This window comes from Bos javanicus, chromosome 11 (genome assembly GCF_032452875.1).
Source record: "Bos javanicus breed banteng chromosome 11, ARS-OSU_banteng_1.0, whole genome shotgun sequence".
Lineage (NCBI taxonomy): Eukaryota > Metazoa > Chordata > Mammalia > Artiodactyla > Bovidae > Bos > Bos javanicus.
In genome coordinates, this window is record NC_083878.1 from 40,219,957 (window position 1) to 40,246,329 (window position 26,373).

The window sequence follows — 26,373 nt, forward strand, 5'->3', positions numbered from 1 at the left end:
CTGAGTTCTGCCTTACAATGTAGCCCCTACTTTAACCCAGACCTGCAGCTATATACTGAACTTTATAATTAATGCTCAGACTGGGTTTACTGAGAGTTGTCTTTCTTATGGCTTCTTTCACTCCAAAGAAGAGATGATACTTTCTTGGTACCTAGAACTCTGTGCCCACTTCTCCCAATTCTGATGGAAAACTCTAGGTAAAATTCTGTGTGTGCTCTGATTGCCTGAGCCATGGGATGAACACACAAAATACTAAACTTGGAAAAACATGAACCTGGAAAAGTAGTTCATGAAAAACATTATAGTTTATATTCAGAACCATAACTTCATATCTTACCAGATTTATCCAAATGAAATACCTCTCTATATCAATGAAGAAAACACCAGCTGATATATATTTATGCTATTTATTACATAGTCTAAATACTTGGAAATTTGAATAGAATTATCATCAAGCAACCCCTTAGAGATGAGTGGTTCTCAACTCTGATAGCAGAATAAGATCATGTTTTGTTAACTCATTTTTATTGGAGTATAGTTGCTTTACAATGTTGTATTAATTTCTGCTGTAAAATGAAGTGAATCAGCTATATGCATACATACATCACCTCCCTCTTGGGTCTCTCCCTCCTATCCCCCCAGTCCCACCCACCGAGGTCACCACAGAGCACTGAGCTGAGCCCCTGTGCTACCCAGCAGGCTCCCACTAGCTCTCTGCCTTACACATAGAGTGTGTATGTGTCGATCCCATGCGAGCGCTCAGTCACTCAGTCGTGTCCAACTCTTTGTAACCCTGTGGGCTGTAGCCCACCAGGCTCCTCTGCCTATGGAATTTCCCAGGCCAGAATACTGGAGTGGGTTGCCATTTCCTACTCCAGGGGATCTTATCAATCCAGAGATCAAACCTGTGTCTGCTGCATCTTCTGCAGTGCAGGCTCATTCTTCACTAATAGCAGCACCTGGGAAGCCCCAAGTTGTCAATCCTAATCCCCCAGTTTGTCCCACCCTGTCCTTCCCCACTCCGTGTCCACATGTTCATTCTCTACATCTGTGTCTCTATTTCTGCCCTACAAACAGGTCCATCTGTATCATTTCTCTAGATTCCACATATATGCATTAATATAGGACATTTGTTTTTTTCTTTCTGAATTACTTTACTCTGTAACACAGACTCGAGGTCCATCCACATTTCTACGAATGATCCATTATCATTTCTTTTTATGGCTGAGTAATAGTCCATTGAATCTTCATCTTCTTTTCCATTCATGCATTGGACATTTAAGTTGCTTCCATGTCCTGGCCACTATGGAGAACAGTATGGACGTTCCTTAAGAAACTAAAACTAGATCTACTATATGCCCTAGCAATCCCACTACTGGGCATATACCCTGAGAAAACCATAATTCAAACATGTACGCCAATGTTCACTGAAGCACTAGTTGCAATAGCTAAGATCATGTTTTAAATGTTAAAGTGACCAGGATCCCTCCCCTAACAATTAATCAGATGCAAGAAAAACATCTGTAGATCTCATTTTTCACGCACAAGTCTTCCTTCCTTCATTAGCACATATTCCAATCCAGGAATATATTTTATTTCATCTTTCATGTTTTCACTGAAGTACAAGGAGCACAGGAGGATGCAGTCACCAGCAATTATCATCTTTGGAAGGATGATGTTGCCTAAGAAAACGCAGCTGTGGAAGCTGCTCCAGGTGGCCCCTGAGATCTCAGAGACTTTCTCACTTCTCACAAACTCGTATTTTACCATCTGGAAAAAGAAGGCCAATATTTGCCTCTGACCATTCCAGATCTGAGCGCAAAGATAATTAAATACATGAGTTTCTAGGAGTCCTTTTCATGAGAAAGGATTAAGATGTCATGATATCGTGATAGTTACCGTGCTCACTGCCACTGTTACTTCACTGTTGTACTACAATATCACTGTCACACTGTTAACAATCTTCTGGGCACCAAAAGTGACAGGTGTAAAATGATATTTTTCAATGTCATTCTTGCTTTGTCTTGTAAAGAGAAGTCTAAGAGGACCTCCGAGAAGGCCAAAAATATAATATTCCTGTAAGCTAAGTCCCTATAACCTCAGAATGAATGCACACGCTCATGATTTCAGTTTCTCCACCCCTCCAATTACCGTGACTTTTCATTCAAATATAATACAAAGCTTCAGCTGATTTGAATAGTGCTATAGAACACTGGAGGGGCTCTCTTAGAGCATTCAATTGTGTCAGGCTTTCCTGAATCCAGCCTTCCTGAATATCGGAACTTTTTCTACCTGGCTTATAGAGGACAAGCCTCACTTCATGTCTGTCTCTTACAGACTCATATAACATGTGCACAGCAGTCAATGGCCGCCGTGCCACTAAAGGACCCTATATCTGGAGTCGGAAGCCCCTTTCCCTTACATGTACAGTGAGAGAAACTAAACCAGCTGCGATCTACGTCATTCCACTTCAATTACCTATATAATTATTTCCAAAAAAACCCAACAGGATGCTTTTTAAAAAGCCTAACTATGTGACTTTAAAATTCAATTTGAAGAACAAACCAAACATCATTGGCTAAAATTGCAAAGAAATCTCTGAATAATTTAAAAGTATGTATGGGAGCATGGGGGCCTTCCCCTGCCAGATATTAAAATATATGATAAGGTTATAACAATTACAGGTATTTTCACTCTGGCTCAAACATCACAAAATGGGAAAGAATAGCAAGTACAAAAACCAACTTATGCTTATGACTCAGTGAGAAAATGATCAAGTTTGGGACTGCTACCGTGATTAAAATGTTTATCCATTTCTACTTGTTACTCATAGTATACAGAAAATATGTATGCTTTACATTAAATTGGTGATTGGCCATGCTATTTAACTCACTATTACTTTCTAATAGTTTTACAATTGATTCACTTTGTTTCCAGATCAACAAAATTTTTGCTTGCATATGCTCTGTTTATCTCCTTTTATTTAAATACACTTATTAGTAGGAGTATTAGTACTGGTTTCAGTATTCTTATGCATTGATTAGAACTTCCAGAATTATGAAGGATAATGGAGGTGATAAAAAGCATCCTTATAATTTTTCTACTAAATGGATATTGGCTGTTAGTTTTAAACACTTATTTATTTAACTGTGTAAAAGAGGCACTGTATCTCTAGCTTACTGAATATATATTTTGATTCAAAAATATATGTTGCATCTATAAATGCCTCTTCTGCATTTACTGGAGGATTTTCACAAGTTTTTAATCTTATATATGTGATGAATCATGATCATAGATCAATTCTTAAATTCACTAAACTGTACTTGGTATAGTTTTTTATTTAAAATAATCAGAATTTGATAACACTGTATTTCATATTTTGGCATCTTTAGACACAAATTGGTTTATGGTTTTCTTTCTGTGTTATCCTTGCCAGGTGTTAGTCAAACTATTAAGTAGTCTATTTTTAGAACCAGTACTAAGGCTATTACTTAGCTGAATAGGCAATCGAACAGGATAAACTATATTATCCAAACCCACCTAAGGTGGAAAGTTAGAGTTCAACTGTTAGGACGACTGAATGCAATGAATACATACATATTTTAGCTTTCAGTTTTTCTTCTGAAGGTCAAAACAGCTTTGAGAATCACAGCTGTGTCAATATAATATTGGGCTTCCCATGTAGCTCAGTCTGTAAAGAATCTGCCTGTAATGCAGGAAACCTGGGTTCAGTTCCTGGGTCGGGAAGATCCCCTGGTAAAGGAAACGGCAACCCACTCCAGTATTCTTGCCTGGGGAACCGCATGGACAGAGAAACCTAGCAGGCTACACGCGTAGGACACGACTTAGCGCTATTTTTCTTTCTTTCAATGTAATATCAAACCTACTTGTATATCTGGAAATTAAAACTTTGTCATTCAGATTATCAGCTATGTGCACAATACATATAGACAAGGAACATTAGATTAATTTTGTTTCTCATTAATTAAATTACTGCCAGAATGTTTGGACTCCATGGAAAAATTCAAGGCAGAACAAATTTTGGTAAAAATTGACATTCTATAAGAACAAATTTGTGTAATAGAGATTAATAGTCATTTTTTCACATGTTGACTACTGTGAAATAGTAGGAAGTACATGGGACATGGAGTTCAAACATCTAGGCTCAAGTTAAAACTGCACACTAGTTGAAGGATACAAAAGCAATATGCAAAAACCAGTTGCATTTCTATACACTAACAATGAACAATCCAGAAAGAGAATTAAGAAAACAATCCCATTTATAGTGGCATCTAAAAGAACAAAATACTTAGGAATAACTTAACCAAAGGAACAAAAGACTTGTATACTGAAAAAAATTTATATGTAACACTGAATGAAATTTAAAAAGACATCAAGAAATACAACTGTGTTCATGAATTGAAAGACAGTATTATGAAGCCAATCCTACTCAAATATATCTACTCAAATATATCTACAAAGTCAACACAATCTATCAGAATGCCAGTGACATTTTTTGAAGAAATAGGAAAATCCAACCTAAAACTCATGGAATCTCAAGGGACCTCAAACAGTCAAAACAATTTTGAAAATGAACAAAGCTGGAGCTTGCACACTTCCAGATTTCAAAGCTTCAAACAGAACTATAGTAATCCATAAAGTATAGTACTAGCATAAAAGTAGACATATAGCCCAATAAACCGAATACAGAACTTAGAAATAAACCATCACATATATGCTCAAATGATTTTCAGCAAGCGTACCAAGACCATTCAATGCAGAAAGGACAGTCTTTTCAACCAACAGTATTAGCAAAACTGGATATCTACATGAAAAAAAAAAAAAAATGAAGTTGGATCCTTATGTTCCACTATACACAAAAATTAACATAGATCAAATGCCTAAATGTAAAAACTAACACTATAAAAGTCTTAGAAAAATATACGGAAAAGTTTTATGACATTGGGTTTGGAAGTTAATTCTTCGATGTGACACCAAAGCACAGGCAATGAAAGAATAAAATAAAAAAAAAACAGATATATTAGACTTAAAATTTTAAAAAAAGTACATCAAAGGATACTATCAACAGAGTAAAAGAGAAAATAATTGCAAGTCATATCTGATAAAGGATTAATATTCAGAATATATAAAGAACTCATACAACTCAGCAACAACAAAAGAAAGCTCAATTAAGAACCAGTTAAAGGACTTGAATAGATGTTTATCCAAAGAAGATATATAGAAGGCCAGCAAGCACCAGGAAGGATGATGAACTTCACTAATCATCAAGGAAACGTAAATCAAAGCCCCCGTGAGATACCTCATATGCATTAGGCTATTAAGAAGGGAGGGAGGGAGGCAGGAAGTAACTATTGTTGACAAAGATGTGGAGAAATTAGAGCCCTTGTTCTTTGCTGTGTTTGGGCATGCTAAATGGCATCATCACTGCAAAAAAAAAAAAAAACAGAGGGGTGATTCCTCAAAAAATTAAAATATAGTGACTATATGATTCACCACCATTCTTCTGGGTATATACCTAAAATAACTTAAAGCAGTAACTTGAACAGATAATTGCATCAGAGCAGCACTATGCACAATAGTCAAAAGGTGGAAACATTCCAAATGTCCAAGGGATGGACAGATAAATAAAATGTGGTATAGTCATACAAAGGAATGTCATTCAATCTTAAAAATGAATGAAATTCTAACCCATGCTATCACATGAGTGAACTCTGAAGACATCATGCTAAGTGAAATAATCTAGACACAAAAAGACAAAGATGGAACAATTTCACTATGTACCTAGAATTCTCTAATTCATAGAAATAAGAAAATAAAATGATGGTTGTCAAGGGCTGGAGGAGAGGGGAAACAAGTGTTACTGTTGAATGGGTAGAGAGTTTCAGTTTGAGAAGAAGAAAAAGTTCTGGAGATGGACGATAGTGATGTCTGCTTAACAATGTGAATGTACTTAATGCCACTGAACTTTACACCTAAAAATGGTTAAAATGATAAAGTTTTATATTATGTATATTTTACCCCCACCCCCACCCCACCACACACACACAACTACTCTAAGTTGCTTGAGGCCGGGGATTCTGTTTCATTTCTCTCTACAGAAATCCCTGTCCACAGGCCCGCCAGATGGAACAGGGTTTGAAACCCAGCATGTTAACTTACTGCCTATTTGACTAATTATTAGTAACTTCTCAAAGCCTCTGTTTCTGTAGCTATAAAATAGCAGCTATAGTTTCAAAAGGAGGGGATTTATGTATACCTATGGCTGATGCATGTTGAGGTTTGATAGAAAACAGCAAAATTCTGTAAAGCAATTATCCTTCAATAAAAAATAAATTAATTAAAAAAATAATATCTATCTTCTGAGTTGACATGAAAAATAAGTGAGCAATGCAATTTTAAAAATACAATTATGGTGCTGACAAATGGTAAGTATTAAATAACTGTTCAGTGTGACTCTTACCCTGGAGCTCAGCACAACAGCTGACAGTTCTCACCTTTGATACCACATGTGTGACCAGCTATGACCTTAGAGTTGGTTCTCTACCCTTAAAATAGGATCAATGTAGCCTCTATCATAGAACTGCTGTGATGCCTAACTGAGATTATGAGAAAGTGCTTGAAAACTATGCGACTATACAAAAGTAAGATACTTCACTGCATAATGATAAAATACATTAGAAAGTAAATTGAGAAATGGTTTTTAAAAGTACTTGCATTTGCCACAAAGAACAGTCTTCAATGCTGATTTTAAATGCAAAAACACATCAGAAAGGAAAATATACAGAAACCTCCAGATCTGGAATAACAAAATTCAGGTTTCCCAGACATATATGAAAAGACTGAGCACACACACAAAATAAACACATATTTCATGGTGGCACTTACACACATGAAAAATAAGCCATTCTGAAATGGTTCCTTAGGTCACATTTCATGCCCAAGGAAAAGCTACCTTCCACATGGGTTCTGGTCTGGTCACATACTCCGCCTCAATGAGATTTCCTTGAAAAAACCAAAGCTCCCACTGCAGAGTGAAACCAGATGCTTAGTGATGGGCGGAGAGCAGCTGGTTTTTCAAACGGAGCATTTTGGAGGTTTTCTTATACCTGGAGGAAAGAGCTGGCAAGAGCCATGCTGCGCATGCACCTTTTTCTCTAAGGCAGCAGAGGGCGCTCCAACTCCACGAGAGACAGATGCTTTCCCTTCACCGCCTCTGAAGAGAGGTGAACTCCAGACCTCTGTTCCCGCAACTAAATTCCACTGAAAACATAACTCCTATTCCCTAAGAATTATCAACACACTCAAAAAAGAGTAAATGGAGCCTTGGTGAGGGGGAATCTGTGGCCCACCAGACCCTATTATTTAGTTAGCTGGTCAAATGGCCTTAATTAAGGGGAAAACCCCCAAAACAATGTTTCTGTCCAAAACTACTCATTCCATTCCTATTGCTTAGGAGCCCAGAAAATTCTCTATAAAGGTATCCAGTGAGGACTTCCTTTTCTCTCCGTTTTCTGCTCTCCCTGGCTTATCTCCACTTGCCTCATACTATTTTTGTCATCTCATCTCCTTCAGTCAACATAATATGCCTTCTTTCCAGATCAGGCAAGCATCACAAAGAAATACTACAACCATCCAGATGTGAATCTACTTTAACGAATATGCCATTAAAGTCACCTTGCCTCCATGGCTTTGGCAAAACTGGTGAAATTTACATTGAAGGAAACAGCATAACGCCCGTCCTCGGGCAATTTAACAAGCTTCAGAAAATGGGACGCACCTAGAATATGTAAGAGATGGTCAGCTCAAGCAAAGCACTCACTGTGCCTCGTGTGTCTTGACAGCAAGTGGTAGGCCCTGCAGTAGACCTTAAAAAGATCGAAACCAGGTTCAAAGCCTGGGTCTGGTACGTTTTTATTTATGTTACCTAGAGTATTTTACTTAACTTCTCTGAGCTTTCATATTCTCAGACATAAAAATAGGAAAAAGCTGGGAGTGTTAAAAGGATATATGTTTCATATTCGTATTTCAACAGCAACCCTGGGTGTTCAGTCAACAGGAAGCTCTTTTTGGATTAAAACAATGAGTTAAATGCTACACAAACTTTCTAAAACTCAGATTTGACAAATGTTACTTACATCCAGAGCATGTGTGTGATTCTGGCCTAGAAGAAGTTCAAATTCTTCCTTTAACTCTCTTCATATCAGGATATACAATGTCAGCAAGCATCATGGGAGAAAAAAAGTAGAGCTCTACTTAGCTACAAATTATTGCCCTTTTTCCTGTAAATTCCAGGAAAAGCTTATTTTGTCTATTTGAAAAAAATTTCTGGTGTCTCTGAAAATGAAAAACAGAGCCTAAAGAAAATGGACAAAGAACAACCTGACTTAAGATTTGTGTCAAAGGCTTTGGAGCAATCCTCTCAGCATTTCTAAATCACACTGCACATCTAGCTTTCTTTCCAAATAGTATATTGATCACTTGCAGCCAAATTGTGGTCTTTCAAACAGCATGTTCCTTTATCACCATGGAACTAGCAGTTTCAGATTCCGTAATTGAGAGCTACATAGTTTATAGGAATTGATATTCAGAATAAGACTTTTTAGTTTGAAGCTGAATAATGATAGATGTGTGGAGCTGGTTGCTTGCTAAGAAAAAATAGCACATTTCAACTTTCCATGGTCTTGCCAGGGAAAACAACACCTGATGTATTCTTTCAGGAGAGAAGAATATTTCCATCTATCACACCAGTTTAGAAGACCTAATTCTAGAAATGTCATGGTGATAGTTTCTTCTTTTCTGGGGATGGCAACTCAAGACTAAACAAATTGTCAATGCACCCTCTCATGCCTTCCATATTATATACAGCATTGTTATTCTGGCTTTAATGCTCAATTTTTGAATTAGGAGAAAGTATAGCAGAGACAATGTAGCACCTAATTCTCCATGACAGGTCATGATATATTTGTATCCTTTTAAATACAATGAAAGCAAACACAACCCTTTGGGCCATATTTACTATTTCTTTAAGTAGAAGTCAACTGACCTTCATTAATTTTATTTCATCCACATTATTTGGAAAATATCACTAATAATATATCTGGTCTTTTCCTTGTTGAAAAAAATGCATATTTCAAGCTTTTATTCAAATATAAATCCTAAAGTTAGTTAAATTTGCATACGGTATTTAGAGATATATTTATAAAACAGTAAACTCTCCAATTGATTATAGTACAAACATCCCTTATCCTGCCTTCCTTTTTTTTTTTACAGATCTTCTCAAATTCAGTGATTTTTAATCAAAATGGATCTTCTGATTCACATCTCATTAGATATGAGTTTGAAAGAAAAGACAGAAATATTTCATGCAGAGTTCTAGAATGTGTAAAATCTGAGAGCCTGTTCCCATAGCAGCTCCCTGAGTAAAATGCAATCGGTCCATTTAGTAAGACATAAACTGCTAACCTACAAGTCTAAAGGCAATGTCCTGTTCACGCAGATAAGACTGTTAGTAAGGAACATCTGCTACTTTGACACAGGAAATAGTTCAATTTACTGGGTCTATATGCATGTGCTATTCTAAAAAGCATTATTTCCAACAATTAATAAAATAGCATGTGATTAAATTTGGGATGCAGCCCTTCTATGATGTCTTTTGAGGCCACATCAATCTAACCTTCTTCCTCTCAAGTTCCACAGTGGGGTATAGCATGCAGTTTGGCATTTCAAACTTCTAACTATTGATATATATTGATTTCTATTTTACAAAGATTACATATTCTCTGTGGGACACAACAAAATTGTTCTCTCTCTCTCTCCTCATATATACAGTTGCTTTTAAAAGTGACAAGGATAGGACTACAAAATCATTTTTTTCATAATAAATTGTTTTAGGAAATTTTATTGAATAATAAATAATAATAATAATAATCACAGTGATTCTGTGATTATATTAATACAAAGAAATCATGAAAGGCTATTTGTAAGCTACCATCCTTTTACAATTATTTTTTCACTTCTCAGCCTGTACAGAGTCACATACACATACACACACACACACACACACACACACACACACACAGGCACTAATAGAGAAAAGGGGGATCATCATACTTTCTTATCAAATTCTGAAAAGAGTAATTTTACAAATTTAAAAATCATTATTCAGTTCAGTTGCTCAGTCATGTCCAACTCTTTGCGACCCCATGAACCACAGCATGCCAGACCTCCCTGCCCATCATTAGTTGAGTATAATTATAAATTTTTGATGATGGTTCTGATGAAGTCTAGAAAACTAAGTGATAACCTTGAAACCAAGTTAACTAAAACATGTTAAGAAGCCGAGAGAACTGAGTTTTGAAATTAATAAAATCCCTTGGTAAAGTCTGCAAACTCTAATATATTATTTCAAGTGATGATTATCTGCAGAATAGTCTCCTTAATTTTGTGGGAGTACACAAAATAAATTAAAGTTTTATTTTGTTAATCTTGACATGTTTTATTTTAGAGTAAAAGAAGATGGAATTAGTGAATAAAGAAAGTTTTCTCTCTTATAACATAAGAATTGTGGAAAGTGTCTTAAAGGATTTTATGATCCTAAAGATATATGAAAATAAAAATATTCTTATCTAAATGAAGTGGCCAATTAGATAATAGTGCATCTTTACCTTTTAAATTCAGTAAATAAACCATGTGTCTGATTTGCTTCTCACAGAAAAGATAGCCACTTGAGCATAATGAATTACACAGTAATTTTCTGTACATGTGAATTTAAAACTGTAACTATTTTTGAAGGAATAGTGAATCCTGTTTTAGGAACTGAGTGGAAAGTGCTGCGCACCAAGGCAAAGGAAAATCAATCTGTATGAAAGTCATTTGGCTAAGAAAAGAAGGGAAAGGTGAAACTGAAATACGGAGAGTCAGTCTTCAACTCTGAAACATACTTTATTTGCACCCCTGATACACACATAACCACTGTCACTTTATTTTACTATTACCTGAAGGCATGTTAAAATTCTCTTTTGTGGTAAAGAATCTGCCCACCAATGCAGGAGACACAAGTTTGATCCCTGGTCCAGGAAGATCCCACATTCCACAGAGCAACTAAGCCTATGCGCCACGACTATTGAGCCTGTGCTCTAGAGCCCAGAACAGAAACTACAGAAGCCTACAGGCCCTACAGCCTGTGCTCCACAACAAGAGGAGTCACTGCAATGAGAAACTCAAGCACGGCAAGTACAGGGCGCCTGCAAGTATAGAAAGTCCGTGTGTAGCAACGAAGACCCAGCACAGCCAAAAATCAATCAATCAATCTTTTTAAAATTCACTTTTGAAGCAAGGAAAGTTTGCGATATGTTGATGTTTCCTGAAATAAACATGAACAATGGCTCTTTTACCCAGTCATCTTTATCACTCTAGAAAAGGGAAGTTGTCGGACTTTGTATCTGCAGTATAATTAGTTTGTAGAGGCAAGATCGTAATGAAAGCACAATTTACATTATTACAGGCATTTGACTGTTTACTCACTCTAACTGGAATAAAAAGTGAGTTCCACTATGTGCATTCGAAGATTTATTCAATCCATTTTCTAATATTTTCCCTCCAGAAAAGTAAAAGTGTGATTAGCAAGTGGGAGCACTAAAAACGGTTCCTGAATTGAGACTTCCCATCCTGCCTCCATGGGATCAAAGCAGAGAGAAGGGCTCCAGAACAAACTCTGGGAGTGTTGTCTCACTACCAGAAATGGTGCAACTGGTTTCTGTGCCATGCTGTAATTACACTGACTCAGGAAAAAGTTCTACATTGTTCTTAGAAGTAATATTAATAATAAACCTGTCAGTCACAATAAGTCATGAATGGAAAGCTCTTTGTTGGGCACCACCATCAAGGATGAGCTGCAGGTAAAGAATTATTATTGATAGCCAAATGCAGAGACTACATCTTCGGATGCTAAGGCCTAAGGTCATGAAGATGAGGGATGCAAAATAAATGCAGCTCTCATCGAGCAATAATGGATTTGCAAGAATTTGAAACAAAACTTTCCTTCTAGCTACCGCTTTCATGTTGGAGAAATAAAATACATGTACAAAATTTAAAGCTTTGTGTGTCTAACCCTTTCTGACCCCTTTTACATTCAGTTATTAATAATAATAACTATGATAATAATGCTTATACCCAAGACTGGAATTGGGGTTAATTAGTTAATATTTATAAAGCTTTCTGAAAATGAAAACTACTACTGAAATATTAAGTATATTCTTTTTTCCTTTCACTCTTTACTTTCATTTCCTTCTTTTATCATAGATCAATCCATTTTTCCTGTCTGGCTAATTTTTTCACTGGTTGTATTTCTATTCTTTCTTCTGTTCTTGCCCTTGACTCTGCATTGATTCCTATTGCTCTCACACTTCAAACTTGTCTTTACTTTTCTCTCCTGCTATGCTTTAGGCACCTCTTTCTCATTTTAATTTCTTCTCTCTAGTCTTTCTTTATCCACTCCTCGCTGTCTTTCCTCTTCTGCATGTATATTTATCCACTTTACTTTCTTCATTATTTTGAACATCAGAAAAATATTAAAACTGATATAGTTTTTAATTAAATTTTTATCCCCATGATACGAGGTATTGAGATAAAGTAGATAAATACAACTGGTTGTCCCCAATCCTTTCCTACATGATGTGAAGAACTGACTCATTGGAAAAGACCCTGATGCTGGGAAAGATTGAAGGCAGGAGGAGAAGGGGATGACAGAGGATTAGATGGTGGGATGGCATCACCGATTCAATGAATATGAGTTTGAGCAAGCTCGGGAGTTGGTGAAGGACAGGGAAGTGTGGCGTACTGCAGTCCATGGAGTCACAAAGAGTCGGAACAACTGAGCAACTGAACTGAACTGATTGCCTGTGTGCAAGTGTGTGTGTGTGCACACACGAGCACGTACACATGCTCGGTGTGCAACTCTGTGAGCCCATGGACTACAGCCCACCAGGCTCCTCTGTCCATGGAATTTTCCAGGCAAGAATACTGGAATGGGTTGCCATTTCCTTCTCCAGGGGATATTCCCGACCCACGGATTGAATCTGTGTCTCTTGCATTTCCTGCATTGGCAGGTGGAGTCTTTGCCACTAAATAGCAAACTCCATGTTACCATATACTGTGACCACCCTTGTATTCTGCAAAATCTCAACAAAGGATTGTTTTTGTTGTTGTTCTTCAGTCGATGAGTCATGTCCGACTCTTTGCAACCCCATGGACTGCAGCATGCCAGGCTCCTCTGTCCTCCACTATTTCCTGAAGTTTGCTCAGATTCATGTCCATTGAGTCAGTGATGCTGTCTAACCATCTCATCTTCTGCCACCCCCTTCTCCTTTTGCCTTCAACCTTTTCTTTTTTAAACTGTTGATTTGTGCCAGGTCTCAGTTGTGGCATATAGGACCTTTGATCTCTGCTGAGGTACAGGATCTTTAGTTGCGGCATGTGGGGTCTGGTTCCTTGACCAGGGATCGAATCCAGACACCTTGCATTGGGAGCACAGAGTCTTAGCCGCTGGACCAGCAGGGAAGTCCCTAAAGGATTGTTTTCAATGAATCCTTTCCTGCTATAACATCCTGACAAGTTACGAGCGTTCAAAGTCTTAATGACACTATGAGCTGTCAAAAGCCTTATCACAGGGCAAAAGTATTGTGTCAGGTTTCAGTGGGTCTCACATGTGTATTTCCTATTGTATGTGCAACTTCTAAAGGTATATTCGCTAACAATAAAAAGATTGGAAATTATCGATTTACCATCCCCTTTCTAAAAGAAACAGTGCAAAGATAATACAGCTGTCTCCTTAAAGCCTACACCAAGAATTCAGTTGTAGTTATATTCATCAAGCAATTAAAAATTCTATATTTTAATAATACATTTTAAGACATTCCATTGTTTAAGATATCTACTCAGATTTTAGAAACAGAATTCCAAACTGTAGACCTATTCAGTTTATAACCTGAGGACTCAACTAGTTACTACTTATTCTCACTCATCAAAATACAGTCCCTATATCTAATTATATATAGATTTCTAACTGAACCATCTAACTCAATCGTTAAATAGTGCTGTATTCTTGCTCAAATGCTTTAGGGACTTTGAACTGCTTTAAAGTTCAAAGCTTCCCTGGTAGCTCAGCTGATAAAAAATCCTCCTGCAATGCAGGAAACCTCAGTTCAATTCCTGGGCAGGGAAGACCCCCTAGAGGAGGGTATGGCAACCCACTCCAGTATTCTTGCCTGGAGAGACCCCATGGACAGAGGAGCCTGGCAAGATACAGTCCACAGGGTGACAAAGATTCAGACATAACTGAGCAACTAAGCACACACAACAAAATTAAAAGTTTACTAGTTAAGACTCGCAAAATCATACCTCAGCATAGATTTTCGAGTTGAATCAAATATTTAGTAAACATGTATTGTGTGCTATATCAGGTTCAGCTGTGCTTCATTTCCCATGTGTCTGTCTCAGGAAGAACATAGGAAGTACAAATTATTGTATCTAAAGCTAGAACATCAGCGGAACTCCTGATGCCTACCAACCAGTAGTTAACTGATTTCACAAGTTCTATGCTTCCCAGTCTCTGTGCAATTTTATTCTTCCAATGTGACCCCGCCACTCCTCTCTATCATTTTTTAAAAGCTTTACCAGAAAATTGGAAGTGATTATCCCTCATCCTGGTAATTAGTGCCCTGTACACTTATTCTGATGATTAATCAGGCACAGTCTCATTATATTTACTCACCAGACATGCACTGAATTCCTACCATGTTCAGGAAATTGTGCTAAGTTTTGCAGAAGCTGTGGAAATGTATGAAACAGTTGCTACTCTTAAAGGTATTTGTCTTCTTGGGGACACAAATAAGTAAGAAGGCAATAAGTAATGATGAAAGCCATCAAGGAAATATTACAGGTGCCCAGATGAAGAAGGAAACATTTTCAGCAGGTTGTAAGTAGGTAGTGTTCAAACTGGGTGTACTAAAAGAATCAAGGTCATCCACTGAGGAAGAGACTAGGTTATACTGTCCTAAAGGACACAGTCAGGACTGGAGACATCATATAGACAGCCAAAAGTTTACATTGCATTAAAATGTAAAGCTAGAGGAATAATCAATCAATTAATGAATGGCTAAAGAAGGTGGCAGATTGTTTTAAATGGATATATTTGTTACTTATTGCTGTGTAACAGATTATCCCAGAATGTAACAGTTTAAAGAAACAAACTTTCATTATCTCATACTTTCTGTGGCTTAGGAATATGCGTGCAGTTTAGTTCAATGTCTAGAATTTGAGGTATTTTATTAGATTGCAATCAAGCTGCTTGTTGTTGAAGTCTCATCTGGAACCTTTCACTCCCAAAATTAATCACATGGATATTAGCTATCCTTACTCCATTGCTATATATGTCTTTCCATAAGGATAACTTATGATAAGGCAGCTGGCTTCTTTAGTGTGAGAAATCTCAGAGACTCAGTGAGACAAAGAGAGCAAGTTTTGATCCAAGGCAGAAAGTCAGTATTTAAAACCTAATCTCAGAATTGGCGTCATATCAGTTCTGCCATATTCTATTCATTACAATCAATTCACTAACTCCAGTTCACACTCAAGGTGAGGGAATTACACAGGGTGTCAATGCAAGTACCACGTATTAGTTGTTTAGTCATGTCCGACTCTGTGATCCCATGGACTGCAGCCTGCCAGACTCCTGGAATACTGGAGTGAGGTGACATTCCCTTCTCCCAAGGGTATGAATACTAGGAGGTATTCATGTTACTGGGGCCATGTCAGGGACTGCTTTCCACAGCAAAATGATAATACAGTGAAAGAGCATGGAGCAAAATGCTTCATGGGTACTTAAGATATAGCAAGCAGTTCAAGGAGGCTAGAGACATTTCAAAGTAATATGAAGAGCTCTGATACCACTGAAGGATCTGATTTATTAAGCTACTGAGGAACTCTTGAAAATATTTCCAAGAACACTATGATCAATGACTTTTCAAGAAAACTTCAACTTATTGTATTAAGAAGTATAAGTTTGGGGGAGGAACCTCTGAATAAAGGACTACCAATAAGATACTTACATAACAGCTCAAACATTAGACCCATTTGACATAAGAGGAGGAAAGAATGTCCAAGAAGATTTGGTTAGTTTTCTCAAAACAGCACAAAGTATTTGAGATGGAATGGAAAAGATTTGCCTAGACATTAAAAAGTGAAGTTTTTTTTCAAAACTATCAGTGGGGAAATAATGTAGAACCCGATCACAGTGAACAGATGCAGAGGAGGGAACTGGAGGAACCCAGAACAGACTTTGTTTTCAGGAAGTTTGGTGGTGTTGAAAAAATGAAAGTATGATAGTAACCAGGGGAAGCTATAGTTGAAGTAAGTGAAGACTTAAATACATTCTTTTGACTGAAAGGAAGCAAGTAGTGGAAAGGAGAAGCATTTAAAGATGTGTGAGAAAAGAATGACTTTATGCTACTAAGTCTCAGAACAGACAAAGGAATGAGGTATTAAAAAGAAAAGTGCAGATGTGACATTATTCATGGAAAGACACAGAAACAACCCTTCCTCCAAAAGGCAGGAGAAAATGTATGTATATGGGAAAGCATTTTTAATTTATGTGGTTTCATAATAAAGTATTTGCCATCAAAATTACTTTAAAGACCATGCTCTATTCTGGCTTGTGGGTCACAAATAGAGATCATCTAAGGGTACAGTTAGCTATATGCAAGGCAATAGAAGCTGAATCCACAATAGTCTCCCTTGTCTAATATTTTTATTTATTTCATATACCTTCACCTGATGGGATCTCATGGAAAACCTATTCTTATAAAATAAACAAAGTAGTCATAGAGTTTTATGTTAATATTAGGTTACATGATTTTTAAAAAGTGTTCTTTTTCCCCTAGATCATCAAGAATTCTATTCAATGAATATCTGAGCTCCTGTAATATGCAATTCATCAAATTAGAAAATGTAGGAGAGACAAATACAAGAACAAAAACTCCTTGCTTTTGAAGAACTCACAAAAGAGGAACAAGCCCCTGAATTCCTCTGTGACAGAGATGATGGCATAGGATTGTTAGTAACAAATTTATGGGAATTCAAAGGAGGTAAAGGTAGCCACCAGTTATGGTCATTGGGAAATCTTCATGAAAGAGGCTACAAATTACATGAGGTTGACAGTTATAAAGACATTTAAAAGAACAAGGAAGAGAAAGAATGTTCTAGTTTCAAGTAACAACAGGGACAAAAACATGAAGGTAGAAGAGTATAGGAAATGTTCAGAGAAAATCAATTATATCAATTAGGCTTAAGGGCAGGAGAGGAAGAGCTAGAGATAAGCCTGGAATATCTGGAGCCATAATAAATTGTGTTTTAATCAGTGAGTCAGTAGATGCAGACCTATGTTTTAAGAACCTCAATCTAGGGATAATGTGCTTTGAACTCAGTGGAAAAAGATATGAGCCTTTGCAGTGCTGCAGACAAGTGATGGGAACATATACGGAAACAATGTCTCAATGGACAGCACAGGTGGGACATGTGAGGCACTAAAAGATAAACTCAAAAGAATAAAGCAAATGACTGCATGTGAGGGTGATTAAGGGAAAGCCAAGAACAACTTCAAAGGTTTCAGCTTTGTTGCCTGTTGCCAGGAATTCTTAAGAGTTTGAAAAATGAATAGTTTTTAAGAATAGCAATTTAAGGGCCCATAGAATGAAGCTTGGAAATCAATGCATACTTCACAAAATTCACTCTTTGAATCTAAGAGTTAGATAATGGTCTAAGTGGGAGAGACAAGCTACAGGGTTTTAAAAACCTGCAAAGGTAAAATTTTTTATCATATTTACAATATGAACTCTACCAAAAGATGAGAAGCAAGGCTGGGAGAACATCACTGTAGCAGTATCCTACTAAAGAGACCGCAACTAGCAGAATGCTAGCACTCAGAAAGAAAACTACTCAGTAGATACCAATGGCACTGGTATTAGTAGATACCAAGAGTAAAGCAGTCTGTGAAGAAAAAAAAAAACAAGACATTTTGCCAGAACACTGTGCATGATCCATTCCTCTATCGACTACTAACTCTTCAGGATCAAGCATCTTTATGAGAAATGCTAAAATATCTTTAGTTTCTTCCTAATCAGAGAGACCTGAGAATGGCATTGAACCATAAAGAAACTTGAAATTATAACAAGCACAAATCAGCCAATCATGGTAATGTATTTATCTCCCTGGTAATGGATATAGCAAATAGATGCTTTGTCCTGTCATCTGCTCTTTGAAGTACAAAGACTCATCTCAGATTAGACCCTAAGTTCTTTCTTTTTTATTCTATTTTCTTCTTTTTCTTAAATCAGCAAGTCTCCTACACAGGCTTTTACTGATTTTAGAGACATGTCTCTTAAGCCACTGGTATATGAATTACAGCAGTAAATAGCTTTGAAAGTACCTCTAAAGCAAAATATGGAAATTCCTACTCCATTCTCCCAAGAGAACAGGATGAACAGTCATTATGTTCGTGAATTCAGGATAGCATGTATATAATTGTTTGTCTCTTTCTCTCTTTGAAGTACTTTTTTTAATGTGAAAATTCAGACATATTCAAGGACAGTTTGCCAAGTTGGTCAAGAACACTACTATACCTACATATGAACCAAGTCATAAATCTTCTATACTTTGACTATGCATATATGACACAAGACCCTTATTTCTCCCTTGTGGTTGCTTGCTCAGAGACAATAAAGGTCTATGAAGGAACAGTGCTTCCCTTACAGGTAATAATTCACACATAACTTTTTGCATCTATTAACACATCAAGGTAACTGAGACAAATTTGGATTAAATTTGGATTAAATAAGCAAGAAAATTCCCTTATGTATTTGTTAGTGTAATAAAGCTATCTACATGTTTCTAGACTTTATGTCTTCTAAGAGCAAATGAACAATTCTCTAAATTCTTCATGCATTTGGTTCAATTTGTGTGTCAGACATTAATTAATTAGTTCTACATCAATCTCTCTTGGCTGTCCTGTAGAAAGCTAGCAAAAGTAAAAAATCAGCCAGGATGACAAAAACAAACAAACAACAATAAAATATTTACCTCCGTTCTGAGAGGGAAAGTCTGTCATTAAAAGAAAGTTTAAAATTCAGATCCAAAGCTCATTTCACTTTCTCATGGGAAAGCAGACAACTATTATGAACATTAGCCACATTACCAGTAGAAATGAAAGGAAATGCTTATTTGGAATTTTTTCCCCTAATACTTTAAAACAAATAGGTATACATCCTTTGGGTTTCCCTGAATACACCAAAGAAAATGACACTTTTAATAGGCAAAGTAATTCATTAAAAAGGGAATTCCAAACTGAGAGTGCCATTCAAATTTTCTAAAAATATAATCAGAAAAAAATAAGAAAAACTAATGCAGTGTTACTACTTCTATGTCCCCACTTCATGGAATTATAATGTCTACTCTGAAAGAATCTCTAATTTCCCAGTTTTCCTATATAAAAAGTATCTCTTTTTTCTCTGGGATTTGTTGCATGTTGATTTTGTCAAGGTTCCTGCCTGCAAGTAACAGAAGTCAGCTTTGGCTGGAAGAATATATGGAGGCTACTGAAATTGATGGGCCAACTGCAGAATCATCTGGGAAAGTATAGAGGAACTACAGGACCTCTAGGAGGTAGGTGACAGGCATTAGAGAATACCACCATGTCACACCCCAGGGGTAGTCTGAACTTGTCTTCACTCTACTCCAGCAGCACAGTCAGTCCCTTAACAGGCCCAGCATCTTTACATCATCAACCAGATTCAGGATCCCAGGTTGGAGCCTCCAATTGATGGTACCTCAGACATGTAACCACATTTTCAGTCTCTGAGAATGGAGGAAACTGGAGCTCACATGGAGGCTGGCTTCACATTTGGGGCAAACAGAACACACGCATGCTACAAGGAAAATTATGCGCTCTACACATCATCTAATTATACACCTATTTAGTAAGGATACTGATTTTTTTTTAATTTGGAGAATGGGATAGTGGTAAATGGACTGAATACTCTCTTAGAAACTTCATTACCAAATAATGTAAAGATTGATCAGTATTTTTATAACCTATAAAGCCTGGAAGGATAAATTATTTCTCTCCATCTTTTTTTAACCTTCTCTCTTTAAAAACTATTACTATATTTTATTAATAAATGCCATTTTAATACTAAAACTAATGCAACATAAAGTTAGTGGCTATAAATAAGTTACTTTTATGCAAAGCACTGTTCAAAGTGTTTTACATGTATTCACTCATTTATCTATATTAACTCATTTTATTTAGTGGAGTTTCTAAAGTTTTTCTGAAGTCACTTTTAAGAAAATAACCACAGAACTGCTCAGAAGATGGCAGAACTACCCAAATACCCCATGTTAAAACAGGTTCTTAAATATCTATGTAATTAACTGGAACATTGAATGAGGGGTGATTCTTATTTCATAATGCATGTTTGTTACTCTAATTCAAACATAATTATAGCACAACCAAGATAACACAATAAAAGCATAAATGCAATTTTTCTAGACAAAGTATTCTTAGTGAAATTACAAATGGTACCTGGAAAAAGTTCCATGCTGTTGAGGGTTAGGGCAAGTTGATTCAATAGGCTAAAATTATTAACAGCTTTTAAAAATCACCACCATTATGTCAAATAACTATGGACATTGAACTGTAGTTCACATAGTCTATCACAGAGATAATCCAAATCGCATACAGTCTAAAAGTATAGGGCACTGGTTGCCTACACAATACCCACACTCTGGTTTTCATTCACCAAGAGAACTCCAAAATCTACTCAGAAGAAAATATTGCTCAGCCTCACAACGAATTACAAGCAGCAATCATGCGGTGGTGCTCTAGGAACATTGTTTATACGGGGTTAACTCTTTTTGAACTTCCCCTAGTCCTTATTTTTGGTTCTTTTGGCCCTTCACCCCTCTCTTGCTTACACCCTGCCTGGAACACTGATGATTTAATGATTAGACCTCTAATAGACAAATGTGGGCTATAATGTGGGCTTCCCTGGCGGCTCATCTGGTAAAGAATCTGCCTGCAATGCAGGAGCCCCTGGTTCAATTCCTGGGTCAGGAAGATCCCCCTGGAGAAGGGATAGGCTAACCACTCCAATAATCTTGCCTGGAGAATCCCCATGGACAGAGGAGCCTGGTGGGCTACAGTCCATGGGGTTGCAAAGAGTCAGACATGACTGGGCAACTAAGCGCAGCACAAGCTATAAGGTGGGGCTTCCCAGTTGACCCAGCAGTAAAGAATCTGCCTGCCAATGCAGGAGATGCAGGCTCTATCCCTGGGTTGCAAAGATCCCCTGGAAAAGAGAATGGCAACTCACTCCATTATTCTTGCCTAGGAAATCCCATGGACAGAGGAGTCTGGCGGGCTACAGTTGATGGGGTCACAAAGTGTCAGATACGACTTAGCAACTAAACAACAACAACACAGGCTATTAGGTGACACTGAGGATTTAAGCCATGAGCTAAATAGAGATGGCAGAGTAGAAAGACAGGAGATTAGATCCCTGAAGGTGGAATAGAGATGGTATAACTACATTGGGCTGTAACCCAATGCTCTTCTTTTATATAAACTCTATCTTTTCCTGAGTCAATCTAACTTGAAGTTTCTGTTATGATGATAAACAGCCCTAAACTGATACAACTCTCTTCCGTCTTGAGCCTGATGTTATAGATGGGTGTATCATATACAACATCCATGGAGAGTTCTAGTGATGGTGACTGGAAACTTACCTAGCAGTTTACTATTAAAAATGTCTGCCACAGACAAAATCTTTTTTAAGGCAATTAAAGATAAGTGAGGTTAAATCATTTCAAAATGATGAAGCATACAGTGGAGGCACTAGTTACACCAGATTATCCAACATCTTTCCTCATCTTTCCATTACTGTCTTTGCTCTAATTAAAGCTACACTAATATGGGCTAACTTACTTTAATATTTGTTGTTGTATGTTAAAAAAAAAATTGAACTTAGATATTCATTTATTTACTACCGTACTACTGTTGGAAATTAGCCTCTGGAATTAGAAAAGATTCTTTAAACTCTCTAAGATCAGATCGAATGCAATGCCCTCTAATTTAACAGAAAATACTCACTGATTGTTAACCCTCAATTCATCCGTATCTCCAGTCCCCACCTCTGCCAACTACCAATCTGTTCTCTGTACCTATGAGTTTGATAGGGTTTGGGGGAATTTTGTGGTTTGGTTTTGCTTTTTAGATTTTACACATAAGAGAGTTCATACAATATCTGTCTTTTTCTTTGTCTGACTTATTTCATTTAGCATAATGACCTTGAGGTCCACTCAGGTCACAAATGGCAAGGTTTTCTAACAGGTGAATAACATCCCATTATGTGTATAGGCACACACACACAAAAAAATACATATACACATACATGCCACATTGTCTTTACCTGTTCATCCATCAACAGATACTTAGATTGTTTCCATACCTTGGCTATTGAAACGCTAATAATCTGAGAAGTGGTAATGTCAAGTGAAATTATCCCCATTCTACGGATGGTAAAACAATTTCAGATGTTTGCTTTCTAATTTGCTTGGAATTATAGAGCAAGCAACTAGAGTATCTTTGATATAGACGCAGGTCTTCAAACTCAGATTCCATCTCTTTACACACTATATCATACTACTTTATCTGTGAGGGTTTTGTTTTTCCAGATAATACTACATTACTTAAAACAGCCATATATTCCACCAATAACAAATAAATGCATTTACTTATTCTTCATATTAACAATTTTAATCCATTGGGAAAACATTCCATTCACAACTCAATGGCTATGCCCAATAAGAAACACAAGGTTCACAGGTAATTTACTGGAAGTCTCAAAGTCTTTGCCAGATTCACCTTAGAAGACAACAGGAATATCATTTTAGAAAACGTCAGTTGTCTGTATTAGGGTCCCAAAATAAGTGAGTCAAAGCAATACAAATTGGGTATAAGAAAATATTATTAAATGAGAAAGGAAAGGGGAAAGTTTTATAGATCCATGACTTATCAAAAATGTGAAAGAATTTAATCAGCTGAATATGAAATAATGGGATTTTAGTGTAAATCATCTATATAACCACATAATCTAAGCTTACTACTTTTTGCTTTCATTTTTCTCTATGTAAAAAAAAAAAAAAAGAAAGAAAAAAACACTCTATCAGACTCACTGAAGTGTGAACCGTGCAGTTTGGCAAGTATCAACTGATCACTTGTTCACCCAACCACTGGTAGTAGGTAAAGAAATCAGCAGTGTCTGTATTACATTACTACTACTAAGTCACTTCAGTCGTGTCTGACTCTGTGTGACCCCATAGACAGCAGCCCACCAGGCTCCCCCGTCCCTGGGATTCACCAGGCAAGAACAGTGGAGTGGGTTGCCATTTCCTTCTCCAATGCATCAAAGTGAAAAGTGAAAGTGAAGTCGCTCAGTCGTGTCCGACCCTCAGTGACCCCCTGGACTGCAGCCTTCCAGGCTCCTCCATCCATAGGATTTTCCAGGCAGGAGTACTGGAGTGGGATGCCATTGCCTTCTCCATGTATTACATTAGGTGGGCCAAAAACTTTGTTTAGATTTTCCCATAAGATGTTATGGAAAACCCTGAGCTAACTTTTTGGCCCACCCAATATAAAAGAAAGGCAAAGAATGAGCCCTAGTTTCAAACTAAAATGACAAAAACAGAACTGAAGACTGAACTAGAGTAATCAAATTTTTTATGCACAAGTAAAAATAAATCCATAAATTAAGAATCATATAAAGAATAAAGTTTACCCACCAATCAGATATAGTAAACCAATAGGAGGTTGGACTTTGATGTCAGGAAGACCTAGGGTAGAGTACTGACTTTGGTACCAATCGGCTCTGCAACCTTCAACAAATCATACAACCTTGAAGAAAGCCTTGCTTCTTTACATATCAAATGCGAATAATGAGAGTTCTTCAAAAAGTTGTTTTGAGAAGTCAAGGAGATAATGCCATTGCATGGGGGCTAGTAAATACAGTTAAATGCTCAAAAATGTATAATTTTTATATAGACCATAATTGAAATTTTTCCAATGTCTCAAAGCTCTCTCATATATCTCTTAGGTCAAAAAAGAGAATAATTTACAGTACAGAGAAATATCTCCAAAGAGCATTGCCATTATCAACTTATTTGTGTATGTACATACGGCAGTGCATGCACAAGTGTGCCCAGCACACCTTGATCAAAATCTATCTAGGGGACTTCCCTGGTGGTACAATGGATAAGAACCTACCTGCCGATGCAGGGGACATGAGTTCGATCCAAGGTCCAGGAAGATTCCACGAGCCGCAGAGCAACTAAGTCCACGCACCGCAACTACTGAGCCCACAAGCCACAGCTACTGGAGCCAGGACACTCCAAAGGCCCGCAGGCCACAACTAGTGAGCCTGAGCACCTAGAGCCTGTTCTCTACAAGAGAAGCCACCACAGTGAGGAGCCTGCACACCGCCACAGCCCCAGCTGGCAGCATCTAGAGAAACCTGTGCACAGCAGCAAAGACCCAGCACGACCAAAAAGTAATTAATTTTTTAAAAGCAATCTGAGGTTTGTTTGTTTCTTTTTAATGCATCGGTTTAGATTAAATGATAGACCCAAATAGACTACATTCTTTATCTGAAATATACATATTATTAGAGGCGAGAGTAGTTAATACCAAGATGGGATTTCTTTATTGAAACCCATCTTGTTGAAATACCATCCCTTGAAGGACAGAAAGGGGTGATTTAGTACAATAAATAGCCTTAACGATAAAAAAGAATGAGGTCAAATTGTGATTCCTAAGAAAAGATACTTCATCTTCTATATACCTTGATTTCAACAGGGCTGGAAAACATCAGATCTGAGTAACAAAAATGCAGTAAGTATTCTCCTATGCTTTGGCCCACCTCACTACTCAAATGTGGAGGTGTGTTTGTGCTGAGGACAGGGCATGTAAGGGTGAACTGTTGTTTAGTCGCTATAAGGGTGAATAATGGCATATAAAATGTCTTCTGACCCACAGCTGGATTTTTATTAAGGCTGTGGTGTTGCTTCTTGGAGTCGTCCAGACTCCTCAATTATCTGAATTATGTACTATATATTCTGTCAAACTACAATCTCCTATTACACAAACCATTTCCTGGATCCCCTGTGAAGTTTACCACCGGAAGTCCTCATTCCTTAAAGCTGAGCTAAAGAGTACCATTGCAGTAAAGAGCAATACTCTACTTCCCAGAAGCACTGTAGCACAAATGACTCCATCTTGCTTAATATGTTTTAACCACTGGCTCTGAATCAATGGTATTTAAATGAAAACTAAGTCAAAAATTAAAAACTCATTAATTCACAATACACCCTTGCTTAGTATGAGGCAGTTTGGATAAAACACAAGTCTACCTATGATGAAAAAGTTGACTACAAGAATTAATATTGCAAACAGGCTGGGGGAAATATTTATTTAAGAGAATAATTTATATTCAAACCTTCAGAAGAATAGATAGGTTAATTACAAATATTTTGAAAATGTTCATTAAAATCCTTTCAAGGATTTTTAAAATTATATGACTATCCTAGGTTGATCTCATTCCACATTCTGAAAAATATTAAAATGGCTTGCTTTTTATAAAATCTTATGCAGTGAAGACTTTTTCCTCAGGTTAATCTGAATTTTTACCACTTTTTTTAGAAAACAGGCAAAAATAATCTTTTATAATAAGTGGTCAAATTTCACATACTTAGAAATATTTATTGTCTTCTTTGAAAAATATGCATATATAAATATATACGCGCACACACACAACACATACAGGTATGCATATACAGACTTAAGTACATATATACATATGCAGAGACACACACATATGCATACACGTGCTACTTATTCCATTCATTGGATGAACTGAAAAACACATCAGGGTCACAGAATCACTTTAGGGACTGAATACAAATATCAAAGAATATTTTACTGGTAAAAAACAACCAGACAAAAGCTTTATCTAGAAAAAAAAATATATTGGAGCCATCAAAATTTTGTAAAATTTTGGCAGGCATCTGTAAAATATATACTGGGAAGGTAAGTCTACTCATCTTGTCAGAAAAATACAGAGGAGGACCAAATACATAATGTGAAAACAAAGTCCTGGAATCCAGAACTGGATTTGAGGAGGAGGAAAGGATCACAAATCCCAGAGATCCTTTTACATATATTTTGATGCTTTTCTTTTGTGTACAGTATTG